The sequence below is a fragment of the Rhinopithecus bieti genome, unplaced genomic scaffold, assembly GCF_001698545.2.
Source record: "Rhinopithecus bieti isolate Rb0 unplaced genomic scaffold, ASM169854v2 scaffold_11273, whole genome shotgun sequence".
In the NCBI taxonomy this organism is placed as follows: Eukaryota; Metazoa; Chordata; class Mammalia; order Primates; family Cercopithecidae; genus Rhinopithecus; species Rhinopithecus bieti.
In genome coordinates, this window is record NW_016806694.1 from 604,512 (window position 1) to 629,319 (window position 24,808).

A 24,808-nucleotide genomic window follows, 5' to 3' on the forward strand; every position below is an offset into this window, starting at 1 on the left:
ACTGACGTGACGGTTACGCTGAAAGCCAAGACCTCACTACAGGGCAATCTATCTATGTAACAAAACTGCACTTGTACCCTGTAAATCCATTTTTTTAAGTTTTTAATTAAAAAATAACAATGTAGAGTGGCTTACAAAAAAAACACCACGTTTGCATTTGGTTCTTACTTCTTTTTCTACATACTATACAGACTACATGGGATTTTAAAGGGTAAAATATTACCAACCTCTGTACTGTTGTTCTAAAAATCCTCATTAGTAACTGCATGAAGGTGGTTTTTCCATATCAAAGTGCAGTCAATGAAGCTCTTGCCTGCCTTACCTTAGTCAGATGAGTCAGATGCCACCAAACACCTGGCCATAGCTCCAGGCCTGAAACCAAAGCACCAGCAGGAATCAAACAGCCTCTTCAAAGAGCTTCCTAAAATCTTAATCCTTAACTGGAAAACGCAGATGATCAAGTCAAGCACTGGGGTGACCAGGTAAAACTTGAAATATTGGAATCCTAAACAAAATTGTTTTGATGAATTTCCTACAGACGTGAAAACAAGGGATTCCAGGAAGTCAACAAGTCGGAAGCACTTCCTTGGTTTAATGAAGCTCTGTTAAACAATTTTCTCTTTCTCCTAGAATCCCAGTCTTTTGTTATTGTTTTCAGATGACGTCTGTGTCTGTTTGTGGCTGGCTTCCCATCACTCTGGAAGGAAGCCGGGTGTTCATAAAGATAGGCCACGTAGCCCCGCACCTGCAGACACACACCCCAACGGACACCGGCCTCGCCGTGATGACGTGTGTGAGAAACCCGCCCCAGTTTGACCTCTGCAGTACACAAAGGTCTGTGGGACGTGAAACCCACGACATTTACTTTTAATCACAGTAAAAGATGTTAGATGCACGAGACAACACGACTGTCACCTTTGCAATCTCAGTCTCCAACAGGAGTAACTATGGCATAGGACCCATTTCACGCATGTCCCTGTGAAAGCAGCATCCAGGATGTTCAGTCGGGGAGGGGACTGTGGGGATGGAGGCGGATTCTCTACTGTAGGCAGAGTGTCCTGCAGCGGGAGGTTGGGGCAGTCACTCCTACATTGCCAGCGGTCAGTCAGGAAGAGGAACTGGGAGGCTGACCCTGGAGTCCCAGCAACACCGGCTTTTAGCAGGAGGCCCGGCCTTCACCTGCTGCTCTCTCTGCCCCCACATCTGTCCCTCAGACACGCCCTCGGTCCCACCATGCTGACTCCCACATAGCCTGGGTTTTGCTGTCTACCTCGAGGCAGGATCACTGCTCCATTTCAGTCCTCAGCGTATGAAGACATTGTGTACAGTGATGATGAGTGGCAGACCTGCTGCAGCACCCGGGAGGCTACCCTGGAAGCCTCCGGAATGAACTTCCGCGTGTATACACACAGCGAAAGCACACAGCAGATGCCGGGGCAGCATGGAACTCAACAGTGTTTGGGTCTTTATGAACCAACACCCTGTGAGGTGCCATGTGAGGTGTCCAACAGACACAAATAAAGCCTGCCTTGGCCAGGCACAGTGGCTCACGCCTGTAATCCCAGCACTTTGGGAGGCCGAGGCAGGTGGATCACCTAAGGTCAGGAGTTCCAGACCAGTCTGACCACCATGGGGAAGCCCCGTCTCTACTAAAAATACAAAATTGGCCAGGTAGTGGCACATGCCTATAATCCCAGCTACTCGGGAGGCTGAGGCAGGAGAATCGCTTGAACCCAGGAGGCAGAGGTTGTGGTGAGCCGAGATTGCGCCACTGCACTCCAGCCTGGACAACAAGAGTGAAACTCTGTCTAAAAAAAAAAAAAAAGCCTGCCTCGAGTAGGGTCAGTTCTCTATTAGGCAAAAATTGTGAGACTAGACCACAATCCGTCATCATCCCCTCCAAAGCTGCTGTCTCACTTATCCACTCATCTGGCAGCCACTGAAGACCTATTATGTGCTAGGTACTCTGGGGGGCACCTAGAATATCAAAGTAAACAGGGGAGTCCCTGATCACTGAGTTCCTGGTCCATGAAGAGAACAGATGCCTGCACTGTCCATTAGAAAACAACGGTGTGCATGCATACATGCGCATGCACACGTGCACACAAGCACACACATGCACACAAGCACATACAGGCACACACACGCACATGTGCACAGGAGTACACACATGCACACACGCACACTACAGACAAACTCTGAGGATGCACAGGGCAGCAGGGACCTCTAGCCCAGGTGCTGACGCTGTCTTGGAGCGCCTCAAGGCCGTGGGAGGCTGAAGCAGCACCTCCCAGGACAAAGAACCCACAGGATGGCCATGGGAGAGGCGAGAAGGGGCCCAGGGAAGGATGTGGGCATGTGTGGGGGAGGCGGCGTGAAAGCTCCCGCTTCCGCTTCCCTTCCACCAGCTCACAGGGACACCAGGGCCCGGGCCTGCAGGCTCACAGCTCCCGCTGGACCAAGGGCTAAGAGTTCAGCAAGTTGACCCTGCGAGACTAGGGAAGCCTCAGGCTGCTGTGCTGGAAGGTGAATGTGTGACTCTTTCAAAGCACCCTGACCCTGCACGTGCCCATCTCCATCACTGAAGTGGGTCTGCAGTCAGGTCTTTCAGAATGCTGGCCTAGTTATTTAACTAATGCGCAATGAGTTTCTATGTCCAAGGTCATCCAAACATGGTAAAGTCAAAGAAATATGGACACACTTAGGAAATCCCTTCCTTGGCCAAGCAGGAACAGGGACCCTACAACTGGCATGAGGAGAGCTGCATGGGCCAGTACGCTGCCAGGAGGTCCCCAGAAGTACCCACGGCAAACCAAGCAAACAGCACGGTCAGGAAGTGGGTGAAGGCTGGCTGCAGCACAAACAGTTACAGTCACAGCCTTTGGCTCCACGGCATCTCACAGCCGATACAGCCTGCGTGGCCCAGGCCACCATGGAGCAAACCCCACAGGCCACAGCTGGAGGCTTGCCAGCCAGCAACTTGGGGCTCCACTCTTTCCAGGCCTGCCAAGGACAGCGAGGGCATCTGCATCTGGTCCCCAGTCTATGCTGTGACTGGCGCAGGCATTACAAGAAAGTGGAACAGAGTGTGAATGAGTGCAGCCGTTCTGAGCCCATGGAAGGTCTCTCCAGCAGGACGGCTGGCCCAAGCACCCTCTGGACAACTGCTACTTTCATTCGCTCCAAGACTGTATGATCATTAATACCTATAATTCATTCTGACTAATCAAAATTCATCCCGGTTAATTCACTAGCTAATTAGAATTTAAAAGAGTGCCACAGCCATTCAGGCAAGCTCATTTAGGAGCTATTGAAATCCTCACACAAGACGTAGGTGAAAAGGGAGAGGGAGTCTGTTTAAACTTCTAAGTGGCCCCTGCACTCCCCTTTGTTTCCTCAAATCCCTGAGCTCAGCAGGCTAATCTCATTGGATTAGCTGCATTAACATTTCCAGTATCCTCTCCCTAACACCAGGCCCCTCCAACTGCAGGCCTCGCGGGTCACACATGTTTTCTCAAGCCCGCAGTTACAAGCAGTAATCTTTTTTTTTTTTTTTTTTTTGAGACAGAGTCTTGCTCTGTGGCCCAAGCTGGACTGCAGTGGTGCGATCTCAGCTCACCACAACCTCTGCCTCCCAGATTAAAGGAATTATCCTGCCTCAGCCTCCTGAGTAGCTGGGATTACAGGTGTGCACCACCAAGCCCAGCTAATTTTTGTTATTTTTAGTAGAGACAGGGTTTCACCATATTGGCCAGGCTGGTCTCAAACTCCTGACCTCAGGTGATCCGCCCACCTTGGCCTCCCAAGTGCTGGGATTACAGACATGAGCCACCCGCCTGGCCTTACAAGCTATAATCTCAATGTCCCCGCTCCCACCAGAACCTGCAGGAGCAGGGGCTGGGGCTGTTGAATAGGAGCAGGAAGCATCTCAGTGAGCCCCCCGGGAATGTGACGTGATAAATACACATTTCCACACAGAAACACAGGTGTGGTCACCACCCAGGAGAGGCTGCCTATGTGTAGGCCCCTCCCCAGGCATTGAGTGTCTCCAGGATCCTGAAAGTAACCCAGATTTGGTGCAAACCTCACAGGGATGTGAACCCAGGGTGGCAGGACTCTGCAGCCCACACCCTCTGGCCTGCACCATGCCGTCCCTCAGTTCTGTGGGTGCTGAGTCCCACATGTGCATATTCTCCCACCTGCTCTCCAAAATAACCCAGCTTATCACAGAAAGAGCACAGAGTAGATGTAGAAAGTCTTCCTTTTGTGTGAACACTGACAGCCCAAATAAAGAAGGCATCAGGTCCATCCGACAGTGCTTCAAGATGCTTATAAATCGTAAAAGATTGCACAGCACAGGCACCTCTAATATCCTTCCAGTTGAGCAAAAAATCATCAACAAGAGGCAATGCACAAAGGGGACCAGCTCGGGATGCTTTTAAGAGGGCGCTCCTTCTCGTTTCACAATAAACCTCATCCATTCATCCAGCAATCTGTCTCCAGTTCCAATACTGGAAAATAAGGAAGCGAAATCCTGGGTTCATGCTCAGGTGGCTCTGTGATTTCATGCCCTCTAGACTTGGGAAAGGCAGATATTCTGGCAACTGCTGTTAGTTTACAGCTCCCAATAGTTCCTGGGGTCTTAGGTGGATTTTCAGAGCAAGCTTGTACATAAGGATGGCTGGGAACAGCTTCACTCCACTGTCCATTTCCTTCACAATCAGCCCAAGCGCCGTCACTTTGCAAGGAGGCAGATACACCAAGGGTGGGCATCCAGGAGGCCACCAGACTCTACCCCAGCTCCCATTTTAGAGACGACCTCTTAACAGCATGTGACCTCAGACAAGGTGCTAAATTCTCTAGACCTCAGTTTCCTCATCTGTAAAATGGGACTGATCACTACACCTCCCAGCCTCATAAATGAATTACATGGGTCAAACGAAGGAACACATGCAAAGTGCTGGACTGCAATGCCTCCATGAAGGGGGTCTCCACGGGGAAACTGAGGCCAGAGATCTTGAGTGGTCACAGTGACTGGTGCAGGGCTGTCCCACAATCGTATCCACTGAGGGAATTTGGTTGCTCGGGGGTCAATGCTACTTGGAGACAGAGCTAGGAACAAGAATCCACGTTCCCTGAATGTCTTCCAACTAACTGCTTTTTCCATCGAACAGATCACCCCAGTTCCACTTGGCCCTGGGACCAGGAGTGAAATTATCACCTCTGTCTCCAACGCAAGAACAAATCAGCCAGTTGGCGGTCACTGCCCACAAGACCATGAACCACGGTACCTTTCTTAGTACTAAGCATGTGAACCAGAAGCTCTGGGGATGAAGAGACCATCTATGGTGGCCTCAGAGAGCCACATCCTATCAGATCACAGGAGGAAGCAGGCAGGACACCAGTGACCCTGCCAGTGCCCAGGACGTGGGGTGATGCACTTAGTCCCCTGCATTTCACAGCGGGAACCTGCACCATCTTATCTGACAGCCAGAGTAACCCTGCAAGCAGGCAGATGTCATGATCCCATTTTCAAGATGAGGGAGCAGGACTCAGACTGGAAAAGGCCACAGCCCAGAACAAAAGCAAGCTGGCCTCCAGAGCCCAAGCCAGCACGCCCAGCATGCGTCCTAAGAGTGGGGCCTCCAGGGGTAACCCTAGACCACAAAGACAGAGACGCCTGTTGCTTCTTAGTTCACCGTGTTCCATTCTCCATTAAATATAAAACAGAACTCTACCTGCACATATTGTGCCCCCAAGCACAGTCCCTTATGGAATGTTACAATCCTCATCTCTAAACTGAGATGGAACCACACTGGTTCTAAGCAAGCCTATGGAGGGAGAGAGCCCACAGTTCCAAGGACAAAGCAAAGGGGAATTAAAACGTAACCTCAGAGGAAGACGTCAACACGTCTGCAAAAGAAAATTAATTCCAATGTGATCTAAAGTTCAACATGGAATATGATGTGCAGGAGACAGCCCACTCCAACAGCAGGTCAGAAACCCTCCAGACTGAGAAACACGGGCCGGGCCCCACACAGGCAACGCCAGCACCCAGAGGAAGCAGAGGGTACAGAAAGGAGTTTAAAATGTTTTTCTAGGCCAGATGTGGTGGCTCACGCCTGTAATCCTAGCACTTTGGGAGACGAAGGAGGGTAGATCACCTGAGGTTGGGAGTTTGAGACCAGCCTGACCAACATGGAAAAACCCCATCTCTACTAAAAATAGAAAATTAGCCTGGCGTGGTGGTGGGCACCTGTAATCCCAGCTACTCAGGAGGCTGTGGCAGGAGAATCGCTTGAACCCGGGAGGCAGAGGTTGCAGTGAGCCGAGATCGCACCATTGCACTCCAGCCTGGGCAACAAGAGCAAAACTCTGACTCAAAAAAAAGGTTTTTCTATTGTTAGATCAAAGCCAAATGATGGTTCCAGGGGGGAGAAGATGGAACAGCGCTTCTCTGTGTCACCGTTTCCACATCTAACGAGAAACTCTGCTCTGCACAGAACTGCCCAGCCCAGCTCGGGAGCGATGGGTGCCAGATGGAACCACTCTCTGCAGAGAGTAAACCTTGCTATCCCCATAGCAACTCCACCGCGCTTCCAACATGCTTAAAAAGACACACATCAAATTGTTTTCCACAATTTTTCAGAAAGTGACTTTTATTCCACACCCTTAGCAAATCTAGTTAACTGGGAATTTTCTCATTATAAAAACAGGAACACATGATCATTGTAGAAAATATGGAAAAGATGAAAAAACAGAATTTTTTAAACCACCCTTAGCACTATATGCCAAGACCTCTATTTTTAATGTCCTGGTGTACTTCCTTCCAGTCTGTGCTCCGGGTGGAGGTTCAAACAGATTCCTAACGGAGGCAAGGATCAGAGCCCAGCCTGCAAGAAAAGCAACCCAACCAGGGCTGGACGGACACTTCCCCCGGGCCGGACTGCAGACGTGTCCTCAGACTGGGAAGGAAACAAAATCAACTCGTCCGACCAAGGCTGATCGCATCCGCAACGTGGCTACTGGTCTATCACGCAGGCTAAAGGCCGTCAGTGGGAATGAATTGCAATAGTCCTCACCACTACTTAGAATGTGGGGTTTCTTCAGGTTTTTCTCCTTCTTCCACACTTGGTTTTCACAATCCTTGTGGATTTTAAATCCAAGGCAACAGAACTAATACCAGAATAAAAGCACAGTCAGATGCCTGGAGGGTGAGTCAGACTTCCAGGTAGCTGTCGAACATTTAGTCTTCTTTGAAAAGATGGAAAAGAGATTTACAGACCATCATTTTCTCCACTTTGAACTTTTCCTGATCCCAAGAACAGAGGAAAACTGCTTAGGAGAATCAAAGTTATGATAGAGACATCTTGTCTAAAGAGAAAGCATCTACATATGAGGAATTTAATAAACTTTAATAATTAATCTGATTTTTTTTTTTTTTTTTTTTGAGATGGAGTTTCGCTCTTGTTGCCCAGGCTGGAGTGCAGTGGCACAACCTCGGCTCACTGCAACCTCTGCCTCCTGGGTTTAAGCAATTCTCCTGCCTCAGCCTCCCAAGCAGCTGGGATTACAGGCATGTGCCACCACGCCCAGCTAATGTTTTGTATTTTTAGTAGCGACAGGGTTTCTCCATGTTGGTCAGGCTGGTCTCAAACTCCCAACCTCAAGTGATCCACTTGCCTTGGCCTCCCAAAGTGCTGGGATTACAGGCATAAGCCACCGTGCCCGGCCTAATCTGATGATTTTTTTACAGCTTGATAAATTGGTTTCTAAGCAAATAAATAAGCAATTTATCCAAAATGTATGTAGCCAGCAAGTTAAGTTTGGGAGGAGAGAAGGGAAGGGCAAAAGTTGGTCTGAAAAACAATCGCTTCTCCTGGTTTCTGGTAGGAAGTTTACTTAGGGGAAAACAGTAAATAAGAAGGTAATGTAGGTGAGCAGCAGTCCACGGGGCGGGGCGGGGCTCACGGAAGGAAGGGAGCATCCCTCTCACTGCTGCTCATAATTCAGCCTTTCTGCAGGACCCTCTGTTTGCACTGAGGCCTGTCCTGACCCATGGAGGCTCAGACGAGACGGCCTTGTACCCACACCTGGCACCCACCCAGGAGCTGACAGAAGGGAGGAGTCCAGAGCCCCATCCAGGCCTGTGAGTCTGTGGACCTGCCCACTGTCCTCCCCTGGCCAGGGTGCCTGCTCACAAGTCCATCTGTTTATTCAACAAACAGTCCCGGCAGCCCGATGCTGGGCCAGGACAGGGACAAGAAGACGACTGTCTGCCCTCCTGGAGCTCACAATGAGCAGGCCCCGTGCAGGAGACATACGGGCCAGGGAAGGCCTCCGAGGGCAAAGCCAGGGAGAGTTTTGCGTAGGGCAACCACAGAGGCCTGTGGGGCAAGGAGGTGCGTGGGTGAGGAGCCTCAGCAGGAGGGAGGCCCGAGGGGCATGGGGCACGCCATCAGGGATTGAGGATCACAAAGGTCACTTGCTGCTGCATCCAGACCAGATTACCACGGGTGGGGAGGACGGCACCCGGTCAGAGGCCCTGCAAAACCCAGGGACAGAGGACACACGAGCACCGATGGTGGCGACAGTGAAAAGCGATCAGATTGGGATGAACACCGGAGGCAGAAAAAACAGGTTTCAAACATGGACTTGGCTATGGGAAAAGGTAATGAAAGAATCATCTGAGATGTGAATCATCGGGCAGACAAGGATGCTGGTGACCGGAACGGGACTGAGATGTGTGGCCTGAATCCCCGGGCACACAAGGATGCTGGTGACCGGAACGGGACTGAGATGTGTTGCCTGAATCCCCGGGCACACAAGGATGCTGGTGACCGGAACGGGACTGAGATGTGTGGCCTGAATCCCCGGGCACACAAGGATGCTGGTGACCGGAACGGGACTGAGATGTGTTGCCTGAATTTCCGGGCACACAAGGATGCTGGTGACTGGAATGGGATAGTGAGGGAGTGACAGGGCTCGGGAGCTGAGGGGCAGGGAGGAGCAGGTCGGGGGTTAAGCGTTCAGTCTCAGACATGCTGGCTTGGAGGTGCCTATGAGTAGAGATGCCTCGTAGGCAGGTAGGTGTAGAAGCCTGGGGTCTGGAGTTCCGGGCCGAGATCCTCAACGGAAATACACAATCAGTCTCAATAGTTGCAACACAACTCTGCCTCTAAGCTCTCCAGCTGTGAGTATAAGGTTCTAGGCTCAGAAACCTCTCTCCACTGACAGCTAAGGGAGAGACCCTGTTCTCTGGCCTCTGAAGCTGGCCACACCTTTTACCAGCAGGTTCTGCTCTCCCTGCATCACCCCGGGAGGGAGGGGGAAAAAATACTCAAAGACATCTTTGCTTAGAGAAGGCTTCCATAAAACAGCACCAGAGACAGTGACAAACTGGTCACAGGATGGAGAATATTTCCAGTAAGAGGGTGCCGGCTTCCTTGGCCCCCTTCCAAACACAACTCTCCCGCCCCTCACTGGGCTGTGAGCAGTGGGCCCCTCTGCCAACCCGAAAGCAAGCCAGAGGGTCTCCTGATGCCACCTCTTAACAGTCAGCAAGCCAAAGCATTTGCTACATCGCAGCAGCACTACCTCATCCAGCAGCAGAGAAAATATCCGAATGGCATGGCATTTGCCTTCTTAGCAGCCAGTGACCCGTGTCTAAGCAGACGCAAGAGCACCCCACTCGCTCATGTCCTTCAGGGCAGGCGCCTGCAACAGAGGTGGAGCCACTGGTGGCAAGCTCTGCCCCTAACACACTGTGTGTGGCAACAAGCGGACCCTCTGCCATCGTCTGGAGTCCTCGTTGATCCCACAACTAATTACCAGCGGAGATGAGAAAACGCTTCACCTGCCACCTCATCATTGGAACAACGAGCTGGAGCCTTGGTCATGAGGACGCTGGCTCCTGTTCCCTTCAGGGAACCAGGAGGACCACCCCAGGGAGAGCCAGCAGACATGGCAGCCTTCTGTGTCCACTGTCAGCTTCGGGTCCAGAGCTGAGTTCCGACAGGCGTCCCAGCCGGCACGCGCCTCTCCCACACGCAGCTTCCAGGGAGCATGGCTGGAGGCTGCGCCTCCCCGGCTGTGGAGGAGAGAGCAGGAAGCTGCGAAGCCAGTGTGAACGGCACACACAGCTTCCACTTGGAACCAAGCAGGGGATCAGAGGACTTGGCAGCCAGAGCGGAAGACTCAGAGCCGCAGACAACAGTGAATAGCTGAGCTGGGGAAAGATGCAACAGCAAGAGGTGACACAGAGGCTTGTGGAGCCCAGCGGCGGCCTGGAGCAAAGGCCACAGCACGGGGCAGCAGGAGCCACCCACCCGACAAGGCCAGGCGGGGAAGGAAGGCGATTTTGTTGAAAGGGGAGAAACGGAACTGAAGTCACCTTGCATCCACAGCCGAACAAATTGTACTAGGACAGAAGCGCAAACCATGCCAGGCAAAAAGGGGCACAGGCCGCAGACAGAGGCAGAAGGTGAATGGGACAGACAGGAGAGGGGCCACACTGGAGGACCCACCCCACCGCTGGCACCAGGCCGAGTCTCTGCACTGCTCAGGACCTAGGACATACTCCTAAGTCCCATAAGAGTGCCCAGAAGATGCTCCTCTAACAGGGAGGAGATGAGAGCAGGCCCCTGCGGTGGCCCCAGCCTGCACCGTACTCAAGCCACACTCCATCCTGCATGGCCCACCCGGGTTGCCCCTTCAGCCCCCTTGATGTAACTATGTGTATCCTTGAATTCCGTTTCTAGTGCTACACCCTTCCCCCCAAAATGACATCGACTGGGTGGGTGCCTGCCCAGCCACCAAGCTGCCATCCCTGGGACCAGTGGCCTTCAGAAAACAGCCCGCTACGTGGCTTGGAGAACCACTGGGCATCACTTTCCAATTAGGTTTCACACATTAAAATAACATAAACTCTGACCTGAATTCCCCATTCAGCTAATAGCCACGTTAGAGAAGAAGAAACAAATCCATTAATTGTACTTCCATGTACCTTTCATTAATTATTTGTTCCTTAAAGCCAAGGAACATGAAATTAGATGTTGTCTGTGAAAGCTTTAAATAGTTACATGTTTTGCAAATAAGAAGGCATTATTATTCCCATGTGAAAGTGATAAACCTGGCTTCCTGGCGTGAACTGCATGGAGTATGAAATTTAAGCATTTTGTGAAATGTAAACAAATATCAACTATGAAAGCACTGTGGTCGAGACAGAGCTCCCCACTGCAAACAATCCGATATGAAATCCAGGTAGCTGTTCTAACGGGCTTGTTTTTCTTTACCATGCGTGGCTGGTTGATTTGATTTTCGACAAAGATGGGAAGAAACACTCCACACCAGAACCAGACTCCCACTCCCTCGGGCAGGGCTGCAGTCGGGGGACGGTGACCCAAAAGGCAAAAGCCACCTGACATGCTCACCAAGTGCAGTGCCCCGCGCCTGGCTCACTCGAGCTCCCACAAGCCTCTGGCCTTTCTGTGTATGCCCACCTTTCGCACAAGCCATGTGTCCACTGCCATTTCTTCTCAAGCAAAACCTGTCCAGACCCCTCTTGCCCTTCTCCCTTCCCACTTCCTCCCACACCACCTGCCTTTTGCCTCACCCACATCTACATGCCTCTGAACTTGAAGACGATGCTGCCCGTGGCGTGCATTCCACGCAGGCAGGGAAAGAACCTTCACTCACCCCTGCAGCCCCGCAGCACTCTGGACGTCCTGAAGGAGCCTCACCAAACGACAAGTCTCCATTCTTATAAATGCATGTGGGCCCTAAAAGGGTGCCCCTGCTCCGAGCATGGATCAATAATCTCACCCTCCTAAGGAAGATTTCTCTACACAAATAAAGCAGCCCTATCAACATTTCTGATCACTAAACTGGTGTATCCAATCCCTCCCTGACCTGTGTCAGGATTCGCCCTCGAGGGTTCAGATGGGACGGACCAGAAAGAGGAGCCTAGGAGAGTAAGGGCTGCAAAGGAGCAACATATGGTCCACGGATTTTGGGTTAACGACAACTAAAAGCTACAAAAGTAATTTAGAGTCTGAGTTTGAAATTTCAGGCATTGTAAGCAGTAGCATCTACCCATGACACCCGCAGACACCCTCCCACCTCTTCCCCCACCTGCGGCCATGCATAGCCTGCCCTGCCTTCCGCTGTCTTAACACATATTCCCACTGCCACCTGTGGGCCCCCAATTTTCTGAAGCATATACTCCTACAAGCAAAAATGTCTAAGCACACGGGTCATGTACATTTATTAATTATAAATTATATACATATCTATGGTAATAGTACATTGTACACATAATATACAAAGTTTGAAATAATAAAGTAAAAATAAGTATATGTGCTCTAGTATTTTCTCGCTGCAACCCACTGACCTAGAACACTCTTTCCCTGTTGGTCCACCTAAAAAAAAAACTGTCCTTACACTAAGTCTCAGCCTAAGGTCTATGTCTCAGTCCAGCCGTGCTGCTATAACGAAATACCTTCAATGGCGTCATTTAGAAACAGCAAAACTGTGTTGCTCCCCATTCTGGTGGCTGGGACGTCCAAGATCAAGGTGCCGGCAGATCTGGTGTGTGGTGAGGGCCCATTCTTCATAGATGGCGCCTTCGGTGAGTCCTCGAGTGGTGGCAGGGGTGAAGAAGCTCCTCCAGCCTCTGTTATAAAGGCACTAATCCCACACACGAGGGAGGAGCCTCGTGACCTAGTCCCCTCCTAGAGGCCCCACCGCTCAATACTACCACAGTGGAGTTATGTTTCAACTGAGGAGTTTCGGGGACACACAGACATTCAGACAACAGCATTTGGCCTCCTCCATGAAGTCTCCATTGATTGACCAAAGGACACTGAGTCCTCAGGAAGTCAGGAGACAGCAGGTCTACTCACATCTTCCTCTGTCTCCCTGGTGCGATCGTTAGCCCTGTGTGGCAACCATGGGCACACCTGTCTTCCACCGGTTTGGGGACAGAGCCATGTCTTTATCTAGTGCCTACTGCGTGGACATCCTGAGTGCTCCATAAAAATGCACAGAAGAGGAAAGAGTAGGAGAGGGAAAGGAGGGAGCGAAGGAGGCGTCAGAGCCACCACCTCTGGGCCTGGGGGCCTCACTCTCCTCCCCATCTAAAGCCTTTCTTGAAAAACTGCTTAGTTCAAGACGTGATTGTAAAACCACTCTTACTTGCTAATTGCTTCCACCACACATATTCTATCTTCTCCTTGGTCTCTACGTCCCCAAAAGGTGGGAACTGGGTCTCTCACTGTGCCAGCGCAGGGCACAGTGTCTCACGAGTACACACGTGGCTCATGAGATGCCTTTTACTGAGACTCACTGTGGTAGCTGCCCTGTCCCACCTCATCTGCATACATATGATCTTATCTAATCCTCTCAAAAACCTACGAGGTGGGCAAACAGCTATTTCAGAGAAGGGTGAACTGAGACCTAGAGTCAGTGACCTTCCCCAGGTTGCACGGCCTCCAAGGAACCTGACAGCACAGGGGCCCAGAGGGACGGCTAGAAGGATGACTGGGCAACTGCCCGTGGCAAGCCCTCAGGAAGCTGGGAGGCAGCACGTTTACCCGAATTCTCCCAAGCACACTGCAAGCGATGAGTCACCGCATGGCGGCTGACACACAGGCCAGCGCTTCAGCCTGGACGCTGCCTCCTCGGGGGGTCTAATGGGAGCAGCTCCCTCCACGCAGATGGCAGAACAGAAGCCATTCCCTCAGACACATAAATGCGCCCCGGCTACAAAACTCCAACAGACAAACAAGGTTACAGCAACCAAAGGACGAGGATTCACACGAGAGGGTAATGCCCCAAGAGCCCCATCAGATAACAACTGCTCGGCTTCATTTAAAGTTCAACTTTATCAGAAAACAAATGTCAAGATTTTTCTGGACTAAACTTACTACATATAGCTAGTTGTAACTGTACATAGACAACATTTATTATTTTTACATTACTCTTCAGATGAAAAAATGCAAAATCCCAGGACCTCTCGTTTAGAAGTAAACAATCTTGAATGTCATAGTCAAACACCAATAGGAGGAAAGCTAAGTGTTTTAGGGGCATAATTTTATTAAATTTTTTTTTGTAGAGATAGGGTCTTACTATGCTACCCAGGCTGGTCTCAAACTCCAGCCTTGTGCCTGGCCTAGGGTTCAAGATTTATCTTAATAGCCAAAGTAGCAGAAAAACAAATGTTCAACCAAGCCAACCAACTGCCGACATTTCCTCGAGTCCTGCACACATCATGTCCAGAAGGCCCCTGTCCCCACTAGGAAAGCAGGGACTGTGCTGCAGGAGCAAGCCAGACAGCAAGGTCAAATCAGACAGAAATGAGTCAGCTCTGCACACCTCAGCCAGTAACAAACACAAGAACACAAGGTGGACCTGTCAGGCACCCAAAGCCCCCTGGGTCAATGGCAAGCACCCTCCCAGTGACATCAGAGCCACCACCTCGCTGGGGAAAATGGAGAACCGCCAAGGACTATAGCAGAGGCGTGTGGTGTGCTCCCCCAAAGACACTGAGGGACCCCACTGGCCAGACCACTGGAGGACTGCCACCCCATTAGCAGCCCTCAGCACACTCCATCTCCACTCTGCAGGCCTCATTCCATCTCCAGCCTTTCGGAATCCATCTCCAAGGTCTTGGCACTGCCACAGGTGAGGGCAGGTGTGCACCTGGGACAGAGTGTGGTGCTGATGACAGGCCAGGCGGAGCTGAGAAGGACCCCGTCTACAGTCTCAGCCCAGGGAGATGGGGCACGGCATTGCCAACTGAGCTTCCGCCACCTGCACCTGCAGAGCCCAGGCTCACACACCTAGGCACCTTCTTGAAAGCTTCGGCACAGAACACAAAACTGTGCTATGTTCGGGCTCTGTGTCCCCACCCAAATCTCACCTTGAATTGTAATCCAAATTGTAATCCCCATGTGCTGGGGGAGGGACCTCATGGGAAGGGAACAGATCATGAGAGCGGCTCCCCCGTGCCGTTCTCAGGATAGTGAGTTCCTGCGAGATCTGACGGTTTTATAAGGGGCTTTTCCTTCCTTCGCTCTGCACTTCTCTCTCCTGCTGCCAAGTGAAGCAGGACATGTTTGCTTCCGCTTCCGCCATGACTGTAAGTTTCCCAAGGGCTCCCCAGCCATGTGGAACTGTGAGTCAATTAAACCTCTTTTCTTTACAAATTACCCAGTCTCGGGTATTTCTTCATAGCAGCATGAGAATGGACTAATACATGTGCCCACCAGGTCCTGTGGTGCCCACTCACTGTCCACCAGGCAACGCCGGGGGAGGTGCATCCCCAGCACACACAAGAGCAGGTGAGTGCCTTGTATAATACATGGGGGTCTCCCCACCTGATACACTCAGGTGCCTGTGAACAAAACCACACTGATCATGACCAGGCCTAGAAAAAGTGGTGCCATGCTGCTCCCTCCAGCACGGTAAGCACACTCTATTCCAGCCGTTTCCAACCCCTCAATGAAAGACTGTCTTTATTTAGTTCATCACCACCTAGTGAAGTGATTTTTCATCTCTCTCAAGCTTTAGGAGCAGCAGCCTAAGAGGTCAGGCACTGTGCCCAGTTGTTGCAGCTCTAGAAGGGCTGATGCCTCGGAGGAAAGCAGAAAACTTCAGCACATTTGCAGAGGAAGTGGAGGTCCTCCACAGTCGACACAAGCACGGAGTATGGAGGATCATGAATTTTCTGTCTGCCCATGATGAATTTTCTGTCTGCGTCCTTAGGGGCAAGACTAGCAAAGAGCGTGAGGTCCAACAGGAGTCATTTGAAATGAAGAAAAGCGACTGAACAAGGTATGGTGGGGCTATCCAAACAGCCAGGTGCTGACTCCACCCTCTCCTGGCCCTCATTCTCCATTCCGAGTTCAAGGCTACCGCTAAAGAGGAAGGATAAGGAGGCTGGGGGAAGACCAAGAACAGTCTATGCCCATCATATCCTGTAATTTGCTTAAAAGACATGTTATTAGAATGTTTATTGCCCTGAACCTACCCCAGTAGAATTTGCTTCTACTTTATTTTACTTAACTCGAATTTTAAAAAGCACAAAGGTCTTACCCCACCTACTGAGATCATCCACTGACAGTATGATGTCTGGCCTTCACAAAATTCTAGCAAACAGCAAACTCTTTTCATCGATGACCCAGATGATACAAAGTCAGATTTTCAAAATAAAAAGATAGGAAAGAAAATTTAAACATCGTATCGTTTACTGCCAAATTTGCAAAGGTTTTTTAAATAATATTCGGCATTGACAAGGGTTCAGTCACCCTCTTGTCTGCAGGAATGTAAGTTGCCTCTCCCATTCTGAAAGCCCCATCTGGCAATATTTTTGGAGGACCCTTAAGAGTCTTATACCCCCTAATTTCCCTTTTAAGAATCTACCCAAATAGGCCAGGCGCGGTGGCTCAAGCCTGTAATCCCAGCACTTTGGGAGGCCAAGACGGGCGGATCATGAGGTCAGGAGATCGAGACCATCCTGGCTAACACGGTGAAACCCCGTCTCTACTAAAAAATACAAAAAAACTAGCCGGGCGAGGTGGCGGGCGCCTGTAGTCCCAGCTACTCGGGAGGCTGAGACAGGAGAATGGCGTAAACCCAGGAGGCGGAGCTTGCAGTGAGATGAGATCCGGCCACTGCACTCCAGCCTGGGCGACAGAGCGAGACTCCGTCTCAAAAAAAAAAAAAAAAAAAACCAACCCAAAAAAAAAAAAAAAAAGTTCAGGCCAAGCACAGTGGCTCACGCCTATAATCCTAGCACCCTGGGAGGCCAAGGCGGGAAGATTGCTTCAGCTCAGGAGTTTGAGACCAGCCTGGGCAACATGGTGAAACCCAGTCTCTACCAAAATAAAAAAGCAAGTGTGGCAGCATCTGTAGTCCCAGCTACTTGGGAGGCTGAGGGAAGAGGATGCCACGAGCCTGGGAAACATCAGTTGCAATGAGCCGAGATCACACCACTCTCCAGCCTGGACAACAGAGCAAGACTCCATCTCCATTTTTTTTAAATTATAAAGTTATGTAATAAATTTTTTTAAAAAAATGTTTAAAGATGTTCAATGCAATCATATTTATAACAGAGAAAACTGGTAACAGCCTCGATGTCCTAAAACTGGTTTTAAAAAAATAACAATATAACCATAGAATAGAATGTTCTACAGTCCAGAAGTGGGATTTTGGAGAATATTTAAATCACATGAAAACTGTTCATGAAAGAATGCTAAGCTTCTTAAAAAGTACATAAATTACTTTCTAATTAATCAATAAACCTGGAATCTACTAACCTACTAATCATCTCTAGCAGTGACATCATAGATAATTTCAGGGATTTTTATTTTCTTCCTTTTTTCCCTATTTCCTAATTCTCTTCAGTACACATGTAATCAGCAAAAGACGACGTTATTTGTTCCACAGATACCGCCAGGAGCAGCTACCCAAAGACAGGCCTCGCAGCTTGGGTCCTGACAATGTGCTGCTGCTGAGAGCTGTGGACAGAGCAGACAGGGCCCGGACCAGGACAGTCTCTCTAGAGGTCTTCACCTCCTCAAACATAACTTGACCAGCCCCATGCCAGGCTAGCCTGCAGATCAAATGTCACAAAGGCTTAGAAATGCCCTGCAACATGTGGGACGCTCGGTAGTATCTGCACAGGGGTCAGCATCCATCCCAGCGGCTGGGGGTGGCTCCAGAGCTGTGAGGGACACGCTTTCCTGCCTGTTACTGTGGACCAGTCTGCAAAGAGCTGACTGTCCTGCTAGACTCATGATACGTGCATCTCTTGGGTACTCCCTTTAGGTCCCACAATCTCGAAGATTTAGCTTGTCCAAGGTAGACAACATTTCATAGGATGTACAAGTCAATACGCATGATTCATTTACCTATACCCCATGGAGCAAAACAGAGACTCGGCCGGGCGCAGTGGCTCACACCTATAATCCCAGCACTTCGGGAGGCTGAGGCCAGCAGATCACTTGAGGTAATGAGTGTGAAACCAGCTTGGCCACCATGACGAAACCCCGTCTCTACTAAAATACAAAAAATAGCTAGGTGTAGGGGTGCATGCCTGTAATCCCAGCTACTCGATTTAGGAGGCACAAGAATCGCTTGAACGTGGGAGGCAGAGGTTGCAATGAGCTGAGATGGATTGCACCACTGTACTCCAGCCTGGGTAATAAAGGGAGACTCTATCTAAGAAAAAAAAAAAGGAGACTCTTAAAGATGGGATAACTTTTTTTCATTTTTAAAGAAACTGTAGGCCACGTGCGGTGGCTCACGTTTGTAATCCCAGCACTTTGGGAGGCCGAGGGGGGCAGATCATGAGGTCAGGAGATCGACACCATCCTGGCTAATAGGGTCAAACCCTGTCTCTACTAAAAATACAAAAAAATTAGGCAAGAGTGGTGTCACACGCATGTAATCCCAGCTACTCGGGAGGCTGAGGCAGGAGAATGGCATGAACCCGGGAGGCAGAGCTTGCAGTGAGCCGAGATTGTGCCACAGAACTCTAGCCTGCGCAAGAGAGTGAGACTCCGTCTCAAAAAAAAAAAACCATAAAGAAAGAAACTATAGCGCTCTTTGTCCTGGGATGAACTGGATCCTCCCCAGTGAAGAGACAGCTGGCAGGGCATTACCAGCACACACCCCCAGACCCAGGCGGTTAGCTGCTCCCAGGAACCGGGCAGTCACACTCCACCAGGCTACATCCCGAGGTGCCACGGGGAGGCTGAGGGAAGTGGTTTTAAGGACCAGTGCAGAAGAAATATCTGGCAATACCAACACTCCTACTGATTGTTGCTTTGTCTTTCTCTCAAGGAACTCAAGGGATACGGTGGGTAGAGACAAAGTTGCCATGGTCCAGTCCTCAAAACCGAGGCTCTTGCCACAGGCAAGACGGGCAGAGAGCAGAGATTCGGGTTAAAAACGGGAGGGAGTTGGAGAGGGAGGTCCACAGCGGAGAGGCAAGAAGGACGAAACCCTGAACCTGCCAGCTGGATAGAGTCCCAGTGGGACCTGTATGGGAAGAAGAGGAGAATGGTACCCTGCCAGCAAGTGGTCCCAGATGAAGAATTCCTGACCCAGGCCCCACCTCATTTAGGTCCAGAGGCAGATCCCAGAACCTGGAGACATACTGCCTAAGCTGACCCACCCTTTACTCACACGGTGGCTGACTCTGGGCAATGTCTTGACGTCTCTGTAACATGGGGATGGCAGGAGGACCCACGTCACAGGGCCGCTGTGAGGATTAGATTAGTGAATCAGTGCATGGCAGCCCTCAGAACAGATCCTGGCACACAGGAGAGGCTACAGGAGCACTTGGAGCTGCTGTTATTATTATCTGCCCACGTGCCCTGGTTACAGGTCAGGAAGCCCTTCGGAAAGCAGCCTGGCCTCCTACAGCCTCTCCAGCGTCTGCCTTCGGAAGCAGAGACTTTCCAACGGAAGTTCCCTTGCAGCTCTGTGCACAGGTTGCTGGTCCCGCGGGCCACGGACTCAGAACAATGCCTGGCTGTGCATTGGCAGCCCAGCCCTCTTCTGGAGAATCCCAGCAGCCAGGCGGCAGCACACAGGAAGCCACACAATGTGGCAGAAAGCCCGCCCTTCTACAAACCCCAGAGGCAGGAAGTCGAAGCACATCTGCACAAAGTGTCCTCCTGGCACCTGGTGTGGAGGACGGCTAGCCAGGGTGAGTAGGAAGGATCTCTTTCTCTCAAGGCCTACCTTTGGGAGATTCTCTAGGTCCTCTTAGGAACAGAGCAGATGAGGGCACACACACGTCACTCACACCCACCCCCTTCCCTACCTTAACTCAGTCGTCCAGTCCCCAAGTCCCATCCACAAAGAGAAGAGCAAATCATTTGGCAGGGGACCCTGGTATGAGGCGGCTTTGTAACACGAGCCGTGTGTCCGCAAACAACTAGGGCAAGATCATTAAGTTCATTACACCTGTCACTCTGCCAGCTGAGCTTCCAAATTGCCCAGATGAAAGTACATTATGCCCAAGGAGTGCCACCCAGGCCCTCCCAGGCCAGTACAGGCTTATCTATCGCAGACAATTTGTTCTCAGTGTCTGCACCTGCAGAAATAACACAACTGTAAACAGCCTGAAACTTGGCTTTGAGATACTTTAGGCCCTGGGCAGCTAAGAACAAAGTTGAGGTCTCCTGGGAAGAAGCTAGGTGCCTGCTTTCCCCGCTCAGAGGAAGAACGGGAGTGTGGACCAGAGGTGGGGCCAACACAGGGGAGAAGGCGGAGCAGCCTAGCAAAATAAAGGACACAGAGTTGCTCCTTGGATTCCACTGCCCTGCAGTAGAGCCAAAAATAAAAGCAAGGCACATCCTTTTCATTTCCGAACCGAGCATTCTAGGCGGCAGGCAGAGGCCCTCTGCGCAGCTGCCTGCACACCAGGCCCATGAGCGGCGCCCAGCCGGCCGGCCGCCGGCTGCAGAGTGCGTTTGCAGTGCAAGCGTGTTGCAGACAGCGGTAATTTATTTATCCCTGTCATGTAACATTAACAATCTGTCTGGAGCTTGGCAAGCACCAACTTGCACTGTCACATAAACTGTCTGACAAACTTAAAGTTTCGTAAATGCTTCTCTGTTTCCAGCAGACAATAAAGCATCCTTTAAAAAAAAAAAAAAAAAAAAAAAGTTGTCATCTTTTCTGTTCCTTTTCTCTCTTCCTCTTCCAAAAAAAAAAAAGGAAGAAAAAGAAAAAAAGCCAACAACAAAAGAACCCATGCAAACAGAAATGATCCCTCAGCAGGACTCTTAACCCTGAACCGCTCGACATTTTTCCGATGCCAAGTAAATGAGTAAATAAATGGATGGGGGGAGTGACGTTGTAGGAGACGGTTGAGAAGGGGGTGCAGAGGAAAATCTGCAAAACAAAAGTACAGTCATTAAAAATTAATAAAGGGTGTGGACATCCAGACCCCACCCCCGTCTGCTCATGGGGATTGAGCCAGGCGTTCTGTGTCCTCGTTAAGTGGAGTCTGGCAGGCTGCCGGAGTGTTAGTGGGTTCTGGGAATGCCAATATATTAACCAGAGGACTTTTTGCATACCCTTTAGAGTTTTTATTCTAGAAAAGTCAACCATTTGGCACAGTGCAGCATTATTTTTGTCCGGGAAAGCTCGCAGCTGCCAATCAAGGGAGAAATTATATCTATGTTCTTTGTAATCTCCAAGACCTATCTGGAAAACAAGCTTGGTGGAAAGAAAAGTCTTCACAAAAACAGCTTAAAAGGCCAAAGTACCATTTTTAGTGGGAACTCAAAGAAAAGCAACCCATTCTTAAATCACACGGATATGTGACAACACAGACATCATTTTCAATTCCTCCTGTGATGGAAAAAAAAAAGACATTAACTGGAAATTCAAACCCAATATTTTCAGAGTGATTGATAGCACAGGTACTAGCTTCAGTCCTTTCCTTGCCTAACAACGAAGCAAACAATGCCCCCAAAAAAAATCTCCCTAAAAAGTGGCAGGTCTTGTGGCCTAAATTTTCAAATAGGCAGAACCTTTGCATGTCTATTTTGAAACTTAAGATTCACCTCCCATGCACACCCATAATATAGGTCAAGATGTAATTCTAGACTAACACAGTTCATGTAGGCAGAACGTCTCTTTGACATCAGAAAATAATGGCTTCCAGGAGATTTTTTTTCTGAGACCTAAAAAAAGGAAGACACAGAGGAAGATACGGAAGGAGACAGAGAGGAAGGAAGGAAGGAAAGAATAATTTTGGACTACATAGCGATTTTGCCGCTATCCATGTGCCCCTAGGCATTCCGTTAAATATTTCCAAAAATTTTTCCAGGTTAAAATAGTATGCTCTTCTTTTACACTGTTTTATCACTTCTTGAGTGATAACTTATTTTTCCTTCTCTATTAACTCTTACACAGAAAGGACACATCATAGAGACTGGATAAGCCCAGATTCCAAAGAAAGATGAGAAGAAACATGGCAAGGACTACCAGAAAGATCAGAGCAGTCTACAATTGCAAGAATCCTGCCCGGAGCCCTGAGGTGGCTTTGGTTTTACGTGATGACGTAGAGCAGTCACCTCCCACACACCAGCACAAGGAGACTTTATGCTGGCTACATGCAAAGAGGTCAGGAGCTCAGGGGTCTCCGCTGGACTGCCTGCCAGAAACTACCCACAAGGAGCAAAAGTGACTCTCCTCTGACGGTGTTTCCCTATCAGACAGGGAGGTTACCCCTGCGGCAGCCCAGAGGAAAAACAGAGCGTCCCAGGAGCTGTGAGGCTGATCTGCCAGGCTGCTAAGTCAACCAAGACTACAGCACAGTCCCAAACTGTAAACACCTCTGCAGACGGGCCCTTGCTCTCCGCGTGCCAGGCAAGAAAACTATTCTTAGAACACTGTCAGCAGTTGGGGGAAAATAAATATTTGTCTATGTATGTATATATTCCAGTGGGAGTGGGGTGGGGTGGAGGAGTCTCAAATAATGTCCCAACAAATGGGCACAAAATCCCTTAATAAGCAGCTGGCACTGGCTGTGTTCCACTGCAGGGCTGTGGTCTTGCAATCCAAGCCCACGAGAGGATTCAAGAGGCAGCCCTGAAAACCTGCTGGGAAGAGTCTTCTCCAATGTAAATACAAACCTACACGAACCAGGACCATGGCCAACAATGGCAAGCCCTTCCAAGGGTAACAGCAGAACGTTAAGAAATTAGAGAGGTCTTTTAAAACAAGGGAGGAAGGTAGCTGCAATTCCATTACAGCAAATCCCTTACTGGCATTTACATTCCCAGCCCTAATTCCTAACAGTGTGTTCAATGTCAATAGCAAAATGAAGCTCTTAAAAGAATTAAGCTTTCAAAGATCATAAGGAAGTTAGCCCCCTGTTTTAAAAAGCACTGCTTAGAAAGGTCCATCAAATAACATTTCAAGGGTTGATGGGAAACCAAGTATAATTCAATAAATATACATGGGTAATACTCAGATGTCCTCATTTGTCTATGTAATGACTCAGATTTGACACTACGATCCTTAACTGAACACAAAGACTGTATTCCAGAACTGTGCAGAGTACAAAGGCAGAGTTACAGCTGACAATACACTCGAGTTAAAGATTAGAAAAGACAATACTCATACACAGAATTCAGACATGACTTGATGCAATGGCAGTCTCCCTGTGCAGACTTTGCAGAACCTTCTCTGTCATTCAATACTCAGTCCTGAAACTCTAGGGCAGATACAGAGAGGAGGATGCCATTCTTGGCTAGCCAAACCGGCAGAAAGGGCCGTTTTTAAAGGGACGCTTCCCAGCACTAGCCCTTTGAGAAGGCACCAATCCCTATACCAGCCACAGGACCCTCTTTTTGAGAGTCAATGCTGCTCACCATCTCTATCCACCTCTACTGCAAATAACTTCCTAATACAAGCGCTCAGAACCCACATTCTGTACGGCTACTCTTACCTCACATCCCACAATGCCTAACTCATAGTAGGCCCTCAATAAATACGTATTGCAAGGATAATTAACATCTAGAAAGCAGCGCTGGTCCAGGGATGAGAAGATGCCAAAATAATTAGAAAAGAGAAAAAGAGAAGGGAACAGACCAGGACACAGAGAAAAAGAAAAGAAGTAAATCAAAATTATCCAATTCTAGCTAATTAAAAAATTTCGGGGGGGAAATAAAAATTACGCTAGTTCATGTGGCTAAGGGCACACAGCAATCGTTCCTGTGCCGGGCAGAGCTAAGGAGCCCTGCTTGCTTTAAAGAGCTTCTAGCTGCCCTGACTGGCGACGAGGTGTCCCTCCAGGTAGGTGACCCAAGAACACGGTGCCCTCGGATGCGCCTTCTCCCGGTGCCGCCCACCCACCACGCGTCCCTGTCGTCCTGAAAACCTCTGCCTCATCGGGAAACCCCCTCCTTTTCCAATTTAAAAAAAAAAAAGTTTAAAAACAAGCAAATGCCCTCTCCGCCACGACAGCGATTTAACCTAAGCCGAGCCCACTGTCTTCCACCGGTGTACTCACAGGGCGCGCCCCCAGGCCCACCGGGCAGGGGTCCCGAGGAAGCCTCCTAAAGGCTGCGCAGGGCAGACCCCTTCACAAAGACAAGTGCCGGGCCGGGCTGGGTGCTCGTCGCTTCCTGTTTATTCCACGGTGAGGGGCAGAAAGAAATTCAACACACGCCTGCTTCCTCCGGGGCTCTGAGACCCAGCCTAAGTGCAACAGCAGCCGCCCGAGACAATCGACTTCCCAGCCAATGCCGGGAGCTCCGGGCGGTCCCGCGACCGACGTCAACGCGCGCGGGGGGACCCGGGGGGACCCGGGGGGACGCCGGGTGAAGCGGGCCCGAGGGGTCGGCGGGGAGCGCGCGGTGCAGGATGCGGGACTGAGGGGCTGCGGGGCTTGGCCCGCCCCTCCTTCCCGCAAACTCCCCGGCCAGGTCCTGCAAGATCTTCCCGCTTCCCGCTGACCTCCAGTCCCCGCCCGCCGCGGCTCGCCGAGGCCTAGGGGCTCCGAGACACTTGGGGCTGCCACCCGCGCGCCCATCCTGGGCTCCAGGCGGTGCAGAATTCACTCTTGCAACCGCGGGTCACCCGCGCCCCAGGGCACCGGGAATCAGAAAACTGGGTGGGGGTCGGCGAGGTCCCTCCACCGGCGCAACCCCGCCCGCGGGCCAGCGCCGGACCCCCGCCGTGCCCACGGACGAGCCCACCCGGACGCAGCCTCACAGACCTCGCGCGCTCGGCGCCCGGCTGCTCCCTCCGGCCCCCGCCGACGGCGCAGGCTCCC

General features: G+C 50.5%; 1 protein-coding gene across 5 annotated transcripts in view; it reads right to left on the reverse strand.

Moving 5' to 3' along the window:
* LDLRAD4 (low density lipoprotein receptor class A domain containing 4) overlaps positions 1–24,806 on the reverse strand; it is a 448,790-nt gene extending 423,984 nt beyond the window's left edge. For 4 of the 5 annotated variants that reach the window (XM_017877473.1, XM_017877476.1, XM_017877474.1 and 1 more), the window contains exon 1: positions 24,044–24,259. The gene's annotated coding sequence lies outside the window, so the exon portion shown is untranslated. Of the gene's footprint in view, positions 1–24,043; positions 24,260–24,751 lie in introns of those variants that run through there. The other variant, XM_017877471.1, reaches the window with a different exon arrangement.
* Between the last annotated feature and the right edge of the window lie 2 nt (positions 24,807–24,808).